The 15685-nt window shown below is 40.8% G+C and overlaps 1 protein-coding gene and 1 long non-coding RNA gene across 3 annotated transcripts in view; both read left to right on the top strand.

The window, feature by feature from the left end:
- The window catches only part of Pld5 (phospholipase D family member 5), a 307043-nt gene that overhangs the window by 10900 nt on the left and 280458 nt on the right, over positions 1–15685 (top strand). The window lies entirely within an intron of this gene.
- Positions 12682–15685, top strand: part of LOC117285539 — a 46035-nt gene continuing 43031 nt past the window's right edge. Inside the window, exons 1-2 of the long non-coding RNA XR_004516612.1 lie at positions 12682–12764; positions 13067–13204. This is a non-coding gene — a long non-coding RNA (uncharacterized LOC117285539). The remainder of the gene's footprint in view (positions 12765–13066; positions 13205–15685) is intronic.

Genomic DNA, 15685 nt, shown 5'->3' with positions numbered 1-15685 from the left:
TTTTTCCTTTTTTTTTTTTTTTTTTTTTGTACCAAGGATGGAACTCTGGTCCTTGCGCTTGCAAGACAGGCAGGGGCGCCACTGAGCTAAATCCCCCAGCGCCAAGAATCTTTCAAAGCCAACAGTGCATCACACTAGGTGGTACAGTGACTCTATGTCATGCCCTAATGTAGTGTGTACGTGTGGATGGGTGTGGATGCTTGTGTTTGCTCACTGGTACCCCCATCCTTGTTTTTCCAGCAGCAGTGTGTGTTGTGAGAGATCAGGTATTAATAACTATTCACACTCCCTGATTTATAATTGGGAAGTGTTTTCCAACCTCCTTTTTTCATGCTTGGGATATTTGGCCTATATTAAAAATAGCAAAGTGCCACACTCAAGGCAGACACTGACCTTCAGAAGGGGAAAATGTGAAGAACGTACGTTTGTGTCGAGCCTGCCCAATTCTCTTTTCAGGATGCCTCTTTCCTTCATGTAGCCTGCACGCTGTATGTGCTGTCCTGATAGGCTGTCAAGTAATCCCTGTTTTCTTGCCCCTCTAACTTTCTACATGTTTAAGCCTATGGGGTGCTCACTCATAAGGGTCTCCTAGAAACCAAAAAATGAAATCAACCATCATTATATGGTAGCTTATTCTTACTCTATGAAATACTACGAAAATGCATAACAACAAGGCAGTGCCCAGGGCTTTGCTGAAGGTGGCTTGTGAAAAGAACTGCTTTCCTACTGCTCTGCCCGTTTCCCTCAGTAAAAAGCAGAGGTGAGTTGGAAACAAGGACAAAGTCAGAGTGGCAGATGCTCAGGGACCACGTGGAGCAGAGCAGTCCACTGCCAGATGATGGCGTCCGTATCTAAGGTGCTCAAAAGAGGTGACGTTTGCCCGTGAGCCTTTACATTGCTTTTTGTATTTTATGAGGCTAATTCTTTTGTTTGGTTCCCTCACTTCACTTCATTTGGCATTGGGTTTAGCATAACTGTCTGGTAGTGAGGACAAAGGTGGAAAGATGAAATCCTTGAACGAAATGTGAGCGTTAAAACACATTCACGTAGAAAGGTTTGCAGGGAGAGTTGAGTTAATAGATACAGAGAACTTAGTAGCCTTAGTACTTCTCGAAGGAACCAGAGTGTGGTGAAAAACTCCCCAGTGCAGCAACTTCGCTAATCTCTGGGCTTCTGGTTACAAACATCTGATGATACACTTGGTTGTTTTTAGTTGTTCACCTAACAGAAGTTTTGAAAGTTAAACACACATGTCTTCATCTTAGCAGCCAGCTGTTGGTGGAAAGCTATCTGAATAGAATTGCTGGTCAACCATGAAAAAGAAAACAGACTAAAAAGCCTTCATCGATAAAATTACCAAGAAGGGAATATTTAATGTCTTTTATGGAAAAAAATAATTCCTTTCGCTGCTCTTTAAATTTAATTTGCACTGAAATAAACAGGCCAGTACCTACCCAGAACCTAGTCTGTATCCCTTGCTTCCATGCATCTACACTAAAATACAGCAAGATAAATGGGCTTTAGGATAAACTATTGAGTTGTTGTTTGCACTATTAATCTAGAAAGACATTTTCCTTCTAAGTGAAGATTTCTGGTATGTCTGGGATTGTGCTTTTTACCCAGTGGACTTGTTCAAAGAGAACAAGACTTAATATAATAATTGCTAGATGTAATTTCAAGATTAGTTGTCCAGTTTGAGCAGAGTATTAGGTGGACAGATTTGTCTTTGCATTAATATTTATATCTTACAGCTCAGGCTGGTCAACAACAAGGTATGTGACCAAACGGATGATTTGACATTTTATTCCCTGTCACTGCAGCTGTAGTGAAAGGACCATCATTCTAACCAGGAAGGGTTTTCCCTTAATAAAGCTGAAGTTTCCAAGAAAACTGCATTGAAATGCCAAGAGGCCAGGTGACCAGCTAGCCTTGGTCACTTCTGTACAACACACCTGACTCAAATTTGTATCTAAAACTATAAATTATTACATTTATAGCTCTAAAATGCTGCATAAATTTCAGGATTGACTGTAAAAAAAATATTTTTTTAACCAGGTATATTAAGTTGCTGAATACCGAAGACGTGTTGTTCTTACAGCTTTTTAAAACCAGAAACAAAATTGTTTGAGTGCTCAGATTTGTAGTGATTAGAAATCAAAAGAATTTCTAGACCTTTGCTTTGCTAATGATCACTCTTCTAAAGTAGCTCAGCTGGCTGGGGAGAGATAACAGCCCCAGAGGTAGGCTCTTAAATCTGGGAAACGGAGCCCTTGCCAAGGGTACAGCTTCCTACTGCCCACAGGCTGCTGTGCCACCTGCTTGGAGGGACCCCGCTGCTCCTGAGACGGTGGGCCTGGTCTGTCAAAGCCATTTGCAGTTCCTGGGGCTGGAGTTGCCTTATTTACTCTGCTAACAGGAAGAATTGATTTCTACCCAATACTGAGCGCCACACCTACCTCTTGCAGTAGTGCTGCTTTGTGCTTCCAGAGCCTCTGAGATTTTCCGTGGAAGCCAACTTTACTATTCTGAAGCCCCTTTCTCTTCCTGGGACCTTCCCTACTCCTTTATGGAGACAAAGCTTTAAGGCAGAACTCCCGGAGAAGAGATGCGACCTTCTTAAAGTTGCTCCTCTCCTCCAGCGTCCAGGGCTCATCTTGGTATCTTATTTTCCCTGTCAGGGTGGATTCCTGCCTATGAAGCTCACGATTCCTCAGGCTTCAGCCCTTGACCCTTCCCTGCAGTGTATGAGTTAAGCAGTCTAACCAGGCTCCCTCCTGGTCCCCTCCTGTCTCTGCCTGGGAAGTTTGTCTTCTTCCTTGACTTAGATCCTCACGGACCGTAGAAGGGGATGGCTCAGTAAAATGAGAGCACCACAGTCCAATTGTCCCATGCCCAGGAGTTTTAAAAATAGACAGTAGATAACATGTAATTTAGAGTTAATTTCAATATAGATCATTAAGCTATATATAGACTTCTTAATTGAAATCGGTTTGTCATTATGCGGTGAAGAGGAGGGGAATATTATCTTGCCAAAGAAAGCACTGAAGTACCAAGAGTCCCCCCATCATTAAAATTCTACCTATAAGTGCCTGACACATACTAATTGTTGAGCAAATGGTTCTAACATATACCACAACCTTACTACTGTTGTATAATTGGTAACAACATTGTTCATAAATTCTTGGGAAAAGTGGGAACTTTTATACTGTCTCTAGAAAATGCTATTTGTTTTTTATATACTGTGTTTTATTAGGACCTCTTTGCTACTCTTGTTTTTTACTCCTGCCCTTGTAATTTGCACTACTCTTTGGATGCCATCATTCTGCCTAGAATTGCTGGTGGCAAAGAGGTGAGGAAGGTAGTGATTTCCCTACAGACCAACTGTCTGTGGATGTGGGTGTGACTGGGTAGTAACTGTAGGGAGAATAACTACACCCATCACCTCAGAATGCCTCTGGCACCTTGAGATCTGCCTTTGTCTTTCATTTTGAGGTCTGAAGATGCTATTTTAAATTTATAGTGTAGACAATAAGTCTCCCTTCCTCTGATCCATTATATGGAACCTTAGCTGTGGTCAGGTGATACCAGTGGACCTTGCCGTGCTGTCTGCAGAGTATAATATAACTAGCAAAGTGTGAAGAAACTGTGCCCATCACAGCCTGCCTTGGCAGTCCAGACTTACTTTTTATCCATGTATTTTTTTTCTCATTGAGTTTACTGGTACAATTTAGGCATACAGTACAGTTGCATTCATCATCAGGATCTTGTACAGCCTTGCATTTGTTGATGAGCACATGGGTTGCTCTCATAATTTGACCATTGTGAATAATGCTGTAGCAAACGTGAGAGTATGCTTCATAAATATATGCAGTTATGATTTTTCAGGTTTCAGTTAAATTAAAAAAAAGAGATGCATCCTTGTTTAGAAATGTCCACTGGGTGTCTAATGAAACTTTACTGTTGCGGGTAAACCATTTACCCATTGTTCCAACCTCTTCAGAGAAGTGTTGGATCTTAAATGTCCCCCAAAGGGCCGCGTGCTGAAGCTTGGTCACCAAGTTGTGGTGCTACTTGGGGCAGGCAGAATCTTTAGGAAGTGGATCCTGCCTAGTTGGAGAAACTTAGGTCACTGGGGGCACAGAAGGGATATTGGGACCCCGGCCCCTTCCTGTCACCCTCCTTCCCTCCCACTCCTTGTGTCTTTCTCCCTCTCCCACTCTCCCCAGCTGCCGTGAGTAGAACTGGCCTCCTCTGCCTTGTGCCCCCGTCGTGAGGCACCGTTCTGCCACAGACCTGCAAATGACACAGCCAAGTGTCCGTGGACTGAAGCCTCTGAACCTGAGCCACAAACCTTTTCCTTTAGTAAGGTGAATTTTCTTAGGCATTTTTTACAGTGACAGAAAGCTGACTGTTACAAACCCAAAGAAAGTATGGCTCTTTTGATAGATTTTTAGGGGAAGCATTTTCAACACATGAGTTTAACTTTGTAGTAATATTATGTTTCTAATTTAAAAGCGTATATATTAGCCTGTATTTCAATGGAGTGATGACTTGAAAGCAAGTTTTTTAAAGTTCAGAATAACGTTTTTTAAAAACTAGTATTTTTTAGAAAAAACATCTTTGGGGGAATTATATTTTATCTAGCAGTAAAATGCCTTTTCCTTTGTCTTTCATTTTGAGGTCTGAAGATGCTATTTTAAATTTATAGTGTAGACAATAAGTCTCCCTTCCTCTGATCCATTATATGGAACCTTAGCTGTGGTCAGGTGATACCAGTGGACCTTGCCGTGCTGTCTGCAGAGTATAATATAACTAGCAAAGTGTGAAGAAACTGTGCCCATCACAGCCTGCCTTGGCAGTCCAGACTTACTTTTTATCCATGTATTTTTTTTCTCATTGAGTTTACTGGTACAATTTAGGCATACAGTACAGTTGCATTCATCATCAGGATCTTGTACAGCCTTGCATTTGTTGATGAGCACATGGGTTGCTCTCATAATTTGACCATTGTGAATAATGCTGTAGCAAACGTGAGAGTATGCTTCATAAATATATGCAGTTATGATTTTTCAGGTTTCAGTTAAATTAAAAAAAAGAGATGCATCCTTGTTTAGAAATGTCCACTGGGTGTCTAATGAAACTTTACTGTTGCGGGTAAACCATTTACCCATTGTTCCAACCTCTTCAGAGAAGTGTTGGATCTTAAATGTCCCCCAAAGGGCCGCGTGCTGAAGCTTGGTCACCAAGTTGTGGTGCTACTTGGGGCAGGCAGAATCTTTAGGAAGTGGATCCTGCCTAGTTGGAGAAACTTAGGTCACTGGGGGCACAGAAGGGATATTGGGACCCCGGCCCCTTCCTGTCACCCTCCTTCCCTCCCACTCCTTGTGTCTTTCTCCCTCTCCCACTCTCCCCAGCTGCCGTGAGTAGAACTGGCCTCCTCTGCCTTGTGCCCCCGTCGTGAGGCACCGTTCTGCCACAGACCTGCAAATGACACAGCCAAGTGTCCGTGGACTGAAGCCTCTGAACCTGAGCCACAAACCTTTTCCTTTAGTAAGGTGAATTTTCTTAGGCATTTTTTACAGTGACAGAAAGCTGACTGTTACAAACCCAAAGAAAGTATGGCTCTTTTGATAGATTTTTAGGGGAAGCATTTTCAACACATGAGTTTAACTTTGTAGTAATATTATGTTTCTAATTTAAAAGCGTATATATTAGCCTGTATTTCAATGGAGTGATGACTTGAAAGCAAGTTTTTTAAAGTTCAGAATAACGTTTTTTAAAAACTAGTATTTTTTAGAAAAAACATCTTTGGGGGAATTATATTTTATCTAGCAGTAAAATGCCTTTTCCCTAAATATTAAAAATAGATCTTTTGAAGTTTCTAATGTAGAGATAAATAAGTATGTAAGATGAAGAGTAGATTTAAACTGTAAAATTATTTGGGGATGATTTTAGAATTGACTTTTAGAAGTCACTGTAGGACAAAAGTGCTTGGAAGAATCCGTAATTACAAAAGATAAGTCTGCTAATAATTGCCCTGTGATTCAAGGTTCAGTTTGTTTGTTTGAAAATGGATTGAAGAATCTTCTTGGCTCTGTTCAAGGATGATTACTCCAAAGTGAGCCCCATGGATAGGGAAGCCTTGAAGATTGGAATCTCAAGCAGTTTAACAGGACCTTGAATGAGAGTAGTTAGCACTCCGGTTGGTGTGTTTTGTCATAGGAAAGCCCCAAGAATAAGTCAGTTGAAGCCAGGTGACCTAGCCGATTTTGACGGAACTCTGGGGCTTAGAATAACTGAAGCAGTCCATTTTGAGAGGCTCTCTAAACATGCAGCTCCTTCGGTCTTTTCCTCAAGTGAGCTGGACCCTCTTCTCCTCCCATCATTAGTGTGTGAAGCTCTGATTGTCTTAAATCGAGAAGGGCGAAAATATGTAAAATTATTTTCTGCAGTTTTCTCATGAGAAAAGAAGGGACAAACATGTATTTTTGTAATATAAAAATCATAGAAACTAAAAACCAGTCAAGTTTATTAAGTCTTTCTCAATTCTGATACGCTTAACCTTGACTAAGAGAATACTCATGTCAGAATGTTTTAAATAGAAAGAAAACATATATACTCAGGTAAGAAATCTGTTGGGCTGTTTAGTTCCAAAGCTCCACAGTGTGGTCCAGGTCCCTGGTTCCTTCTGTCCTTCTCCTCTGCGTCATCAACTTCTAGCTTCTGTCTCAGGCAACAAAATGACATCATCAGGCCTGGGTAAATTTTTCAGAAATTCAGGTGCTGGGACAGAGCACTTAACCTTACTCCCCTTTTTCAGAGCAGTGAAATGTTTTCCAAAAGCTGTAGCCCAGTGTTCCCATTGGCTTTAGCTCACGTCGCATGGCCATAGTTCCGCGGGGCTGTTCCTCAAGCAGGTGCTGGCAAGGAAAATAGGAAACTTCCATCCAGAGGCCAGGGTGATCGGAACCACGGGTTGCTTTGTCATTCAGCAGAACCGGGAGCCTCTGATAAAGGTGGCAGAGGGGCGTAGAATGGAGCGGTTGTTAGCAAGAATATTAGAACTGCAGCATAGCTCTTGGTCCTGCATTTTTATTGTCTTTTCTCCATCTTAAATTGGTTTCAGAAGTCAGCGCACACACGGGCACACACAGCACACATGCTTGCACACACTCATGCGTGCAACATGCACAAGCACCCAAGGATGTGTAGTATGTATGATTTGATTATAATTTTCTTGGATAATAAAAAACTACAAGAAAGATTACCTATGTTTAGGCAGTTTTGGTTTTTTTGTACCCTAATTATTTGAAAATTAGTTTTAGTAACAATTAGAAACGGTATTTGATTATATAATTCTATTCTGTTACTTTTCTGCATAACCCAGTGTGTATTAGCTAAATGTGTTAAAAGGGGCAATGTATTCTCGGTTCCATTAGACATGGGAAGTGATCGAGAGTATCAGTCCTGAATCACTCAGCTTTCTCTGCTGCTTCCTACGTGGGGATCACCAGCATCATAAACGTAGAGGAAGCACAGGCTTTGAGGGGAAATGGTAAGTTATACTTTGAGGATAGAGATGTCCAGCAGAGCCAGATGTTTTTCAGAAGTTTAGGAAGACTTAGACTTAGGAGCGATCGTTATGTTGTTGGCTACGGTCAGGACAAAGATGACATTAAAAACTGACCTGTGCCTCTCAGACTACTGCTTCCATGCTTCTGCTCTGACCCTGTCTTGCAGGAGTCTTTACAGTCAGTGTGTCTTAATTTCAGAGGGAGGAAGTGAGGCCGTAGGAAAATTAGTGAGAGTTTTAATGACAGTAGTAATAGTCAATATTATTTCTGAAATGGCACCAAGGCTGGTGTGCAGGCCAGTAGTAGTAACCGGTGTAGTAATCCATGCAGCTTCTTTGCTCTCTGTTCAGTGTTGAAGAGGGTCTGAGATTTCTTCAAGCACTTGTGGTGAGAGAGGAAGAAGTACAGATACATTGCAGTGTAACTTGGATTCCCTAAAGAACAGGCGATTTCTTCTTTAATTCTCTTCTGATCCTGCTCATGTAGTGAAGGGGAAATCTCAGTTCAGTGCTAGTGAGTCTTTAACAATGATCTACCATTAGGTTCCCCTTTAGACAGATTGGAGGAGGGAAGGGGGGCATATGCAAGCCTTCATGTATAGCACTGATACGAAGATTCTTTCCCTTTTTTATATAATATTCACTCAGTCCCGTGTATCTCTGAGTTCTGTATCTATGAATCAAAAAATTTTTTATTTTAAAAATTGCATCTGTACTGAACATGTGCAGGCTTTCTTGTCATTGATCCCTACACAGTATCGTATAACAACTACATGCACAGCATACACGTTATGCAGTAGTGTACGTAGTCCAGAGGTGAGTACAGGGGAGGATGTGCACAGGTTAGATGCATTACTGTGCCTTCCGTCCGAGGGACTTGAGCATCTGTGGGTTTTAGAATTGGCGGCTCATCCTGGAATGTGAAAGAGGGCATCCTGCTGTGAATACTAAGGGATGATTGTATTTAAGTTTAAAAAAAAAGAAATGAATTTTTAAAATTAATGAATAATACTGCTACATGTGGCATGTGGATTTGGCTCCTAGTACCTGTTCCTAACTTTTCATCTTTGCTCTATTTTGTCCTGCAAAGCCTGACATTTACTCATTATAAACATAGCTTCTTAACAAATATTTTTAATATCCTCTCTCGAATGGAGCCTGGCTTCTCTTCATAGTTGATCCTCTTCCTAACTTGCCTTACGACTGACAACATCCCAGGCTACCTGTTCAACTTCACCTGCTCCGGGGCCCTGTACCCTTGCCAGCCCTCTCTTCCTCCCTTCCCTGACCAGCTCACCTTACGAACTAGATCCACATCCCACCCACACTGTCCAAGCCATGCTGCAGTGCCAAGACCTCACACTACCCCAGCCGTCACCACTTCCCTGCTTTTCTGAATTCCTGCTGCATCTTGGACCGGTGATCACAGTTAAGCACTCAGCTGCATTCCCATTGTTTCAGGCATTTTTTTGCCGTCTGCCAAGCTGTAGCCTGCGAATATGATATGGCAAACATTCTGCTATGTGCTGCGTAAGGCTTGATCATCAAAGACTGAGCAGCTTTGAAAACATTTTTGTTGGAGCTTTGAGTCGCAATATGAGATGTACGACTGCCTTGTTACCACCATGCTGTGAGAGAGCCCAAGTTGTATAGAGAGGTCTTAGGGAAGAACTCCAGGCGACTATTTCAGCTGTGCCGAGTTCCATCCTTCCAGCCAAGGTTCCAGACACAGATGGAAGGCATCTAGATGATCCCTGTTTCTGTATTCAGCCTTTTGAGTCTTCCCCAGTGGAGGCTCTGAACAAGTTTAAGCAAAGATAAGCTTTCTCTAGTATGTCCTGCCCAAGTCCCTGAACTGCGGAATCCATGCACATTATCAAGTAATTCTTGCTTTATTTTCCTGAGTTTTAAGGTGATTGGTTTCACAGCTACAAGTAACAAATATTTCCTCTAAAAAGCGTTCTTCATGGCTAATCCCCAGTAATAATCCATCTTATTGCCAGTCGCAATTATACTAAGACAGACAAACAAACAAAAGACAAGCAAACAAAACAAATTTAAAGTAAGGAGAAGAGACTATCTTCAGAAGAAAAGAAGGGGAAAAGTAGCAGAAAGCAATGCCCAAATTCATAGATATATAGTATATATAGAGATGCATATCTACAGATAGATATAAAGACATAGCTAATACTCAGATATGCTGTTAGCATAGCCATTATTAGATTTTACTTGCTAATTCTTTGTAACACTACCTCTACCAGAGTTCTTTCTGCTAAGTTTTGTTTGTCCATGGTACCTACTTAGTACATATTAAAAGCTGAGAAAAAGAGACTATATTCAAATTTTTCTTTTAATATTTTTTCTCAGATATTAATGAGTGATAACACATGGAAAGGATAATAGAACTTCTAATGTTTTACAAATAATACTACTAAATGCTAACAATGATGCAGAGGAGGCTCTTTCTCTTTAGTGAAAGTATATTATAAAACCCTTTGCTGAGTACTTTTAACAGTTTACACCAAAAGAGTTAACACTATTTAAAATTCTTGAAAGAGTTAATACCCTTTGACTGGGGATATTTTTTCTTTAATGCATTTTTGTTTTAAGGAAGTTGTTTATGCATAAAATTTTATTGGAGAATGTTTATTGCCATATTAACTCTTGTTTATTCATTCTGTAAACACTTGTTGGCCAGGCTGTGTGCCATGTTGAGTTCTTGACCCCAGGGATGCCCTAATGGAGAAGCCAAAGTCAGTGGTTGTGTTGGACGTCATTTCTGGTGGTATAATAAGTAGTAAACCCATCCTCTTATGGTATAATTTTAAACTTTGAAACGAAAGGAAGGAACATTTTTCTTGGAGTGAAAATTATTTAATTAGAGACAGCAGAAAAAGCTTCTCTAAGAAAATACCACTAAACGAGTGTTGATTTTAATAGAAAAAAAAAAAAAAGAAATGAAGAGGAAACAACACTTCAATATCCCAAGATCGTGATTGTTGAATGGATTCTGGTTCATACAAGCAAGGAAATATTGTACAGCTCTTCACTTGCTCATCTGTATTTCCTAATGCAGCTCTGTAGTCAGCATTTGTCGCTTCATAAAGAGAAATTTAAAAGTTTAAATCAAGCTGTTCACGCAAACTACTTGCCCTCCTACTGTACTCCTTACTATTTCCCAAGAAGGCTCAGTGAGAGCAGTCATCTCTTTCTGAATGATTTACTTTCACTTCCAGTATTAGTGTAGTACCTGGCACATAATATAACTTTAATGAATAAATCCATGACATGAAAGAAAGCAGAGACTTGTATTATTGAGCATTCTTATATATCAGGTTCACTGTTACATACTTTAAACATGCTTTATCAATTAATTTCTGCTGCAACAATGTGCAAGACTAGGAAACAGGTTTACAGAAACTTTGTTTACATATCTGAACAGAAGAAGAGTTATTTTTACCCAGTTACGATGGATAGCTAACATCTATTGGATGCCTCGGTCTCCATTTTACTGCCTCGTGTATCCTATGATGTTTTTGTGCTCCCCATCCATGGGCACACACATGCACATGCACACACGCCTGTGCCTGCAGTGTGACCCGTGAAGAAAATATAAAGGCAGAGAAAAAGAAAAATCTCATTAGAAAGGTGCTTTACATCTGAAAATTATTTTCTCTTTTATTAGTGAAAATGTAAATACCGTTAGTGTTCTCCTGTTGTAACAAAACAACTGAGGTAACCAGCCTAAAAGGAAGAAATGTTTAGGCTCACAGGGTCAGGGGCATCAGTCCATGGATGCTTAGCCCTGGGCTTTGTGCCAATGGTGGCAGAGTGTATCGTGGTGGGAGCTTACGGCAAAGGGTGCCAGTTCACCTCCTGGCAGCCAGGAAGAGACAAGGCAGGAGGGGACACCAGTATCCCAGTATTTCCTTCAAGGGCGCACCTCAGTGACTCGAAGACCCCCCACCTCTTAAATGTTCTGTCTCCTTCTAGTAGTGCCACAGGCTGGGGACCCAGCCTTCATCACACGGGCCTTTGGGGGACATTCACGATAAAAACTATAGTAATGAGCAAGAAAGAATGAGGTCTAATTGGACCGCAGCTAGAAAAAAATATTAAGATATTAATATTTTTTAAATATGGCAACAATATTTTTAAAACTTTATCAACCCTTTAATAAGACTATCTGCCTGCATTGAAGGAACATCAGATTTTGTGTGATGAGTAGGTCTTGGCTTAACTCTAAACATTTGCTCATCTGTGGTATCTGCGTGCTCTAGGTATAATTTTCACTGAATGTAATAGAGCTCCTGAAATAATACTACAGCTCGTGGATTTATGTGAAGTCTCCATCACCTGGGATTTCTGCCGTTGTCACTCTGGCCTCTGTAGTGCATGGCTGTCTTGCTCAGAGGCCGGTCTGCTTTCTCACCTCCAGGATGGAGACATCTCCTACCTTCAGAACCTATCGTGGAAATCGCACCATCACGGCCACCCATCCTTTGTCTAAAACCAAGGAACATGCCACACCTAGCTGCAAACCTTGTTCTGGGCAGCCATGTGACCAGCCCATGCCCACAGATGTTCTGAGAGGGACGATACTGACAAACACTTAGAAAGCTGTGTTATACTCTCTTAGTAACTGAAATCGAATTTTGTAATTCCTTAGCTATCTCCCAGAACACTAGTTTTATAAATTAGTTTGGCGTGTGTGTGTGTGTGTGTGTGTGTGTGTTTGTGTGTGTGTGTGTTGTGTATTTGGGGGGAGAGAATAAAAGAATTATAAATGATAATATTGGTAATTTTTAAACTGTCATTCATTCCATTTTCTCATAGGAACAATCTCCCAGAGTCTGATAAAGTGAAGATTGTGAATCCATCCAGAAATGCCTTTTTAAAAACTGCCAGTAAGAACATAATCAGGTGATGCTTGATAAGACTGCAGTAGAAGCTGTTAAATCCTTACCTTATATGACATTAAATAGCAGAAACCTCCATTTAAAAAATTATATTGAAAAGGATGTCAATGTGCCTACTGTATAAAAGAATTATAAATGATAATATTGGTAATTTTTAAACTGTCATTCATTCCATTTTCTCATAGGAACAATCTCCCAGAGTCTGATAAAGTGAAGATTGTGAATCCATCCAGAAATGCCTTTTTAAAAACTGCCAGTAAGAACATAATCAGGTGATGCTTGATAAGACTGCAGTAGAAGCTGTTAAATCCTTACCTTATATGACATTAAATAGCAGAAACCTCCATTTAAAAAAAATTATTGAAAAGGATGTCAATCTGTGCCTACTGAAGTTGAAACTGGCTTTTTAAAGAGTAATTGTATGGAGTATTATTTTCTTCAAAGTTGCCTTCCATCTAAGGAGAGCAAAACTTCAATTAACACAGCCTCGCCTCACCCTAGCTTTATCTACCTTACATAGTTTAAAAGGGAATTAAATTTACTTTAGCTCTCTGTTTTTTTTTTCCATACCAAGAATTTTCTGGTAGAAATGTGTAATTCAGTGTTCTGAGATATTACTGGTCTGGGAAGTGTCCCTGGTCATACAGCAGAAACACCAAAGAAAGAAATGCTTTCCTTGTCAAAACCACAAAAACTAAAGGAACATCTCAATGTAAGTACTGGCAGGAATCTCTTCTTTACTTCGATTAGTTTGATGCCAAGAATTAATGAGAGCATTATGATTATACTGTTGAACATAAAACATGACAAAATGTGGAAGGTTAGGACCTAATGCTAATTCTTCTAGATTTTATAACACATTAAGTTATCTTAGGGGTCTGGTTATAAATATCAAAATAATCAAAAACGCTGCTGCTTTAAACCTGCATTCTCTAAGCCACCAGAAGTCTAAGTGCTCATAAGGCTGGGTTGGATTTTTAACCAGTGATTGTTAGGATTGCAAATCACACTAATCTAATTTAACCTCCAGATCTTTTCTCGTTTACATCTCCCTTTTTTTTTCCATTTTTATTCTTCACCCACTTATTCATTCAGCAATTTTCCTTGAGCACTAATACGTCTGTAACAAAATTATGTTAAAGACATTCTAAAATAGAAGTAACAGCTGAGTAATACTGAACGTTATATATTTAGAAGGGTGACTGTGTCTTTGCTTATGTTTCTTCCTGGGATACTGTTTGTACCTTGGGTCTTCTTAGCTGTTTTCATTTATGAATTCGTTTAGAATTCAATACTAGAACTTTTCTCTTTTTTCTGCTTAGAGAAGAAAAAACAAATTCGCGAACTCCCTGTGGAAGATGTGGACTCAGTGCAGTGTAGCTGACGGCCCTCAGCCAGCCTGGGGTGAGCCACGTTGTGGAGAAGTGTTGGTTGAACATCTGCAAGCTTAGCGGCCAGGGCTAATCTGGGAGACTTGAGAGGGGCTGAGAAATGTGGTAAGATAGAGATTCAGTTCCTGCTTCTAGAGGCGAGAGATAAAATTTAGTTCATTTTCTGCTAAGTGGAGGCAGAAGTGTCTGTTTGACTTGGCTAGGGGATGTGTTTATAAGTGTGAACATTTCTTAAATTACTTGGAACCATTGCACAGATTTCTCCTGTCTCTGAGGAATGGGGTTACTTGGTAATGCAGGCTCCAGCTTTCAAAGGGAGGAGTCTTGGGAAGCAACTGCGTGACATGATTCAGGGAGAGAAAACTGACAGAGGACAGTTGGCTCAAGGGTGCGGCAGTGTGGCAGGCACTGGCCGCCAGAGGGCACCAAGAGGAGGTCCTTCATCCTCCACCTGGTCTTACTTCAGCAGAGTTATAAAGTAAATCACAGCTCAGAAGGAGTTAATATAAAGGCACAATAAGATTGATGTCATAAAAACAGACAAGCCGTGGAAACTTGGATATATTTATTAATAAAGGGAAAAAAGAAGAAAATTTGTTGTTGTAAATGGTTGTACTAACTGATTTTCAGATACAGGTGGTCCTTGACTTGTGGTGAGTTTACATCCTGATCCGCTTATCCTAAACAGAAAATGCTGGAAGTTGAAAGTGCTCTTCGTGCCCCTGTCCTGCTGGACATCCTAACTTAGTTCCACAGCCTCGGGGAGGAGGCCAGTTATTTGCCCCTCATGGCCGTGTGGCTGACTGGGAGCTGTGGTTGCTACGAATACCTAGCTTCACAAGAAAGGATTATACCATGTACCACTAGTGTGAGGAAAGCTCAGAATTAAGAATCTGAAGTACAGTTTCTGCTGAACCTGTATCACTTTTGCACCATCATAAAGCCAAGAGATTGTTCAAAACCATCATAAGTCAGAAACCTTTTGTAGTCCCATAAAAGGAAGATTTGCAGAAAGAAGAACGGAGAGGATGAGATGTGGAGGTTATGTAAGAAGTCTCATAATGAAATAATTGGCGATGATCAGGTGATGCTCTTTTTCTGTTACTTAGATTCCATGGATAAGAGAGTCAGAAGTGAGTTTAGGAGTTTATGGCCATGTGGGGACATGAAGTAAACCCTAGCTGGGGTTTGAGGTCATATGCAGCAAATAACTCCAGACAACAGCCATTCTGTTATGTAAAGTCTGGTGCAGAGCAGCCCTGCAGGCTGGAGATGTGCTGTGTAAAGGTTCGCGGTGCACATGGTAGATAAACAGTGATGGCTATGATAGGGCCAGATCGATGGGAAACCTGTGTCCACAGAACCTGGGGCAAAGCTTCTGCTTGAGTCCGTTACCTGAGAGGGAAGGGATCTGCTGCAGGACCTGTGTGTGGCAGGCAGTTCGTGTAGCTCTGTGGAGCATTTAAATAGGGGCTGTCACACGCCTAAGTGTGTCAGATGTACAGAACAGGGCTCCGTGGGGCACACGGTAGAAATAGCATCTTGCATAACCTGTGGAAAGGGTATGCAAGTGTCATTTGGCCCAAATTGGAAAGTTGGAGTTGGGAAGGAAGAAGAGTCACAAAGAGCACCTAACCTTAGAATCCAGGGGGGAAAATAGGAGGTGCTTGGTTACAAAGGGAGATGTACGTGTTAGAGACGATGAAGGATGAAAAGGGAGTTTTCTCAAGTACTTTGTTCACTCTTAAGGATCTCATTTTAAGTTTTAAAAAAATCCATTGCTTAGTTTCTTTTTGGCAGGG

The sequence above is a fragment of the Fukomys damarensis genome, unplaced genomic scaffold (genome assembly GCF_012274545.1).
Source record: "Fukomys damarensis isolate Sample0158 unplaced genomic scaffold, DMR_v1.0_HiC HiC_scaffold_11, whole genome shotgun sequence".
Lineage (NCBI taxonomy): Eukaryota > Metazoa > Chordata > Mammalia > Rodentia > Bathyergidae > Fukomys > Fukomys damarensis.
Note: the sequence above shows the minus strand (reverse complement) of the source record. Positions and strands in the feature narration are given on the sequence as shown.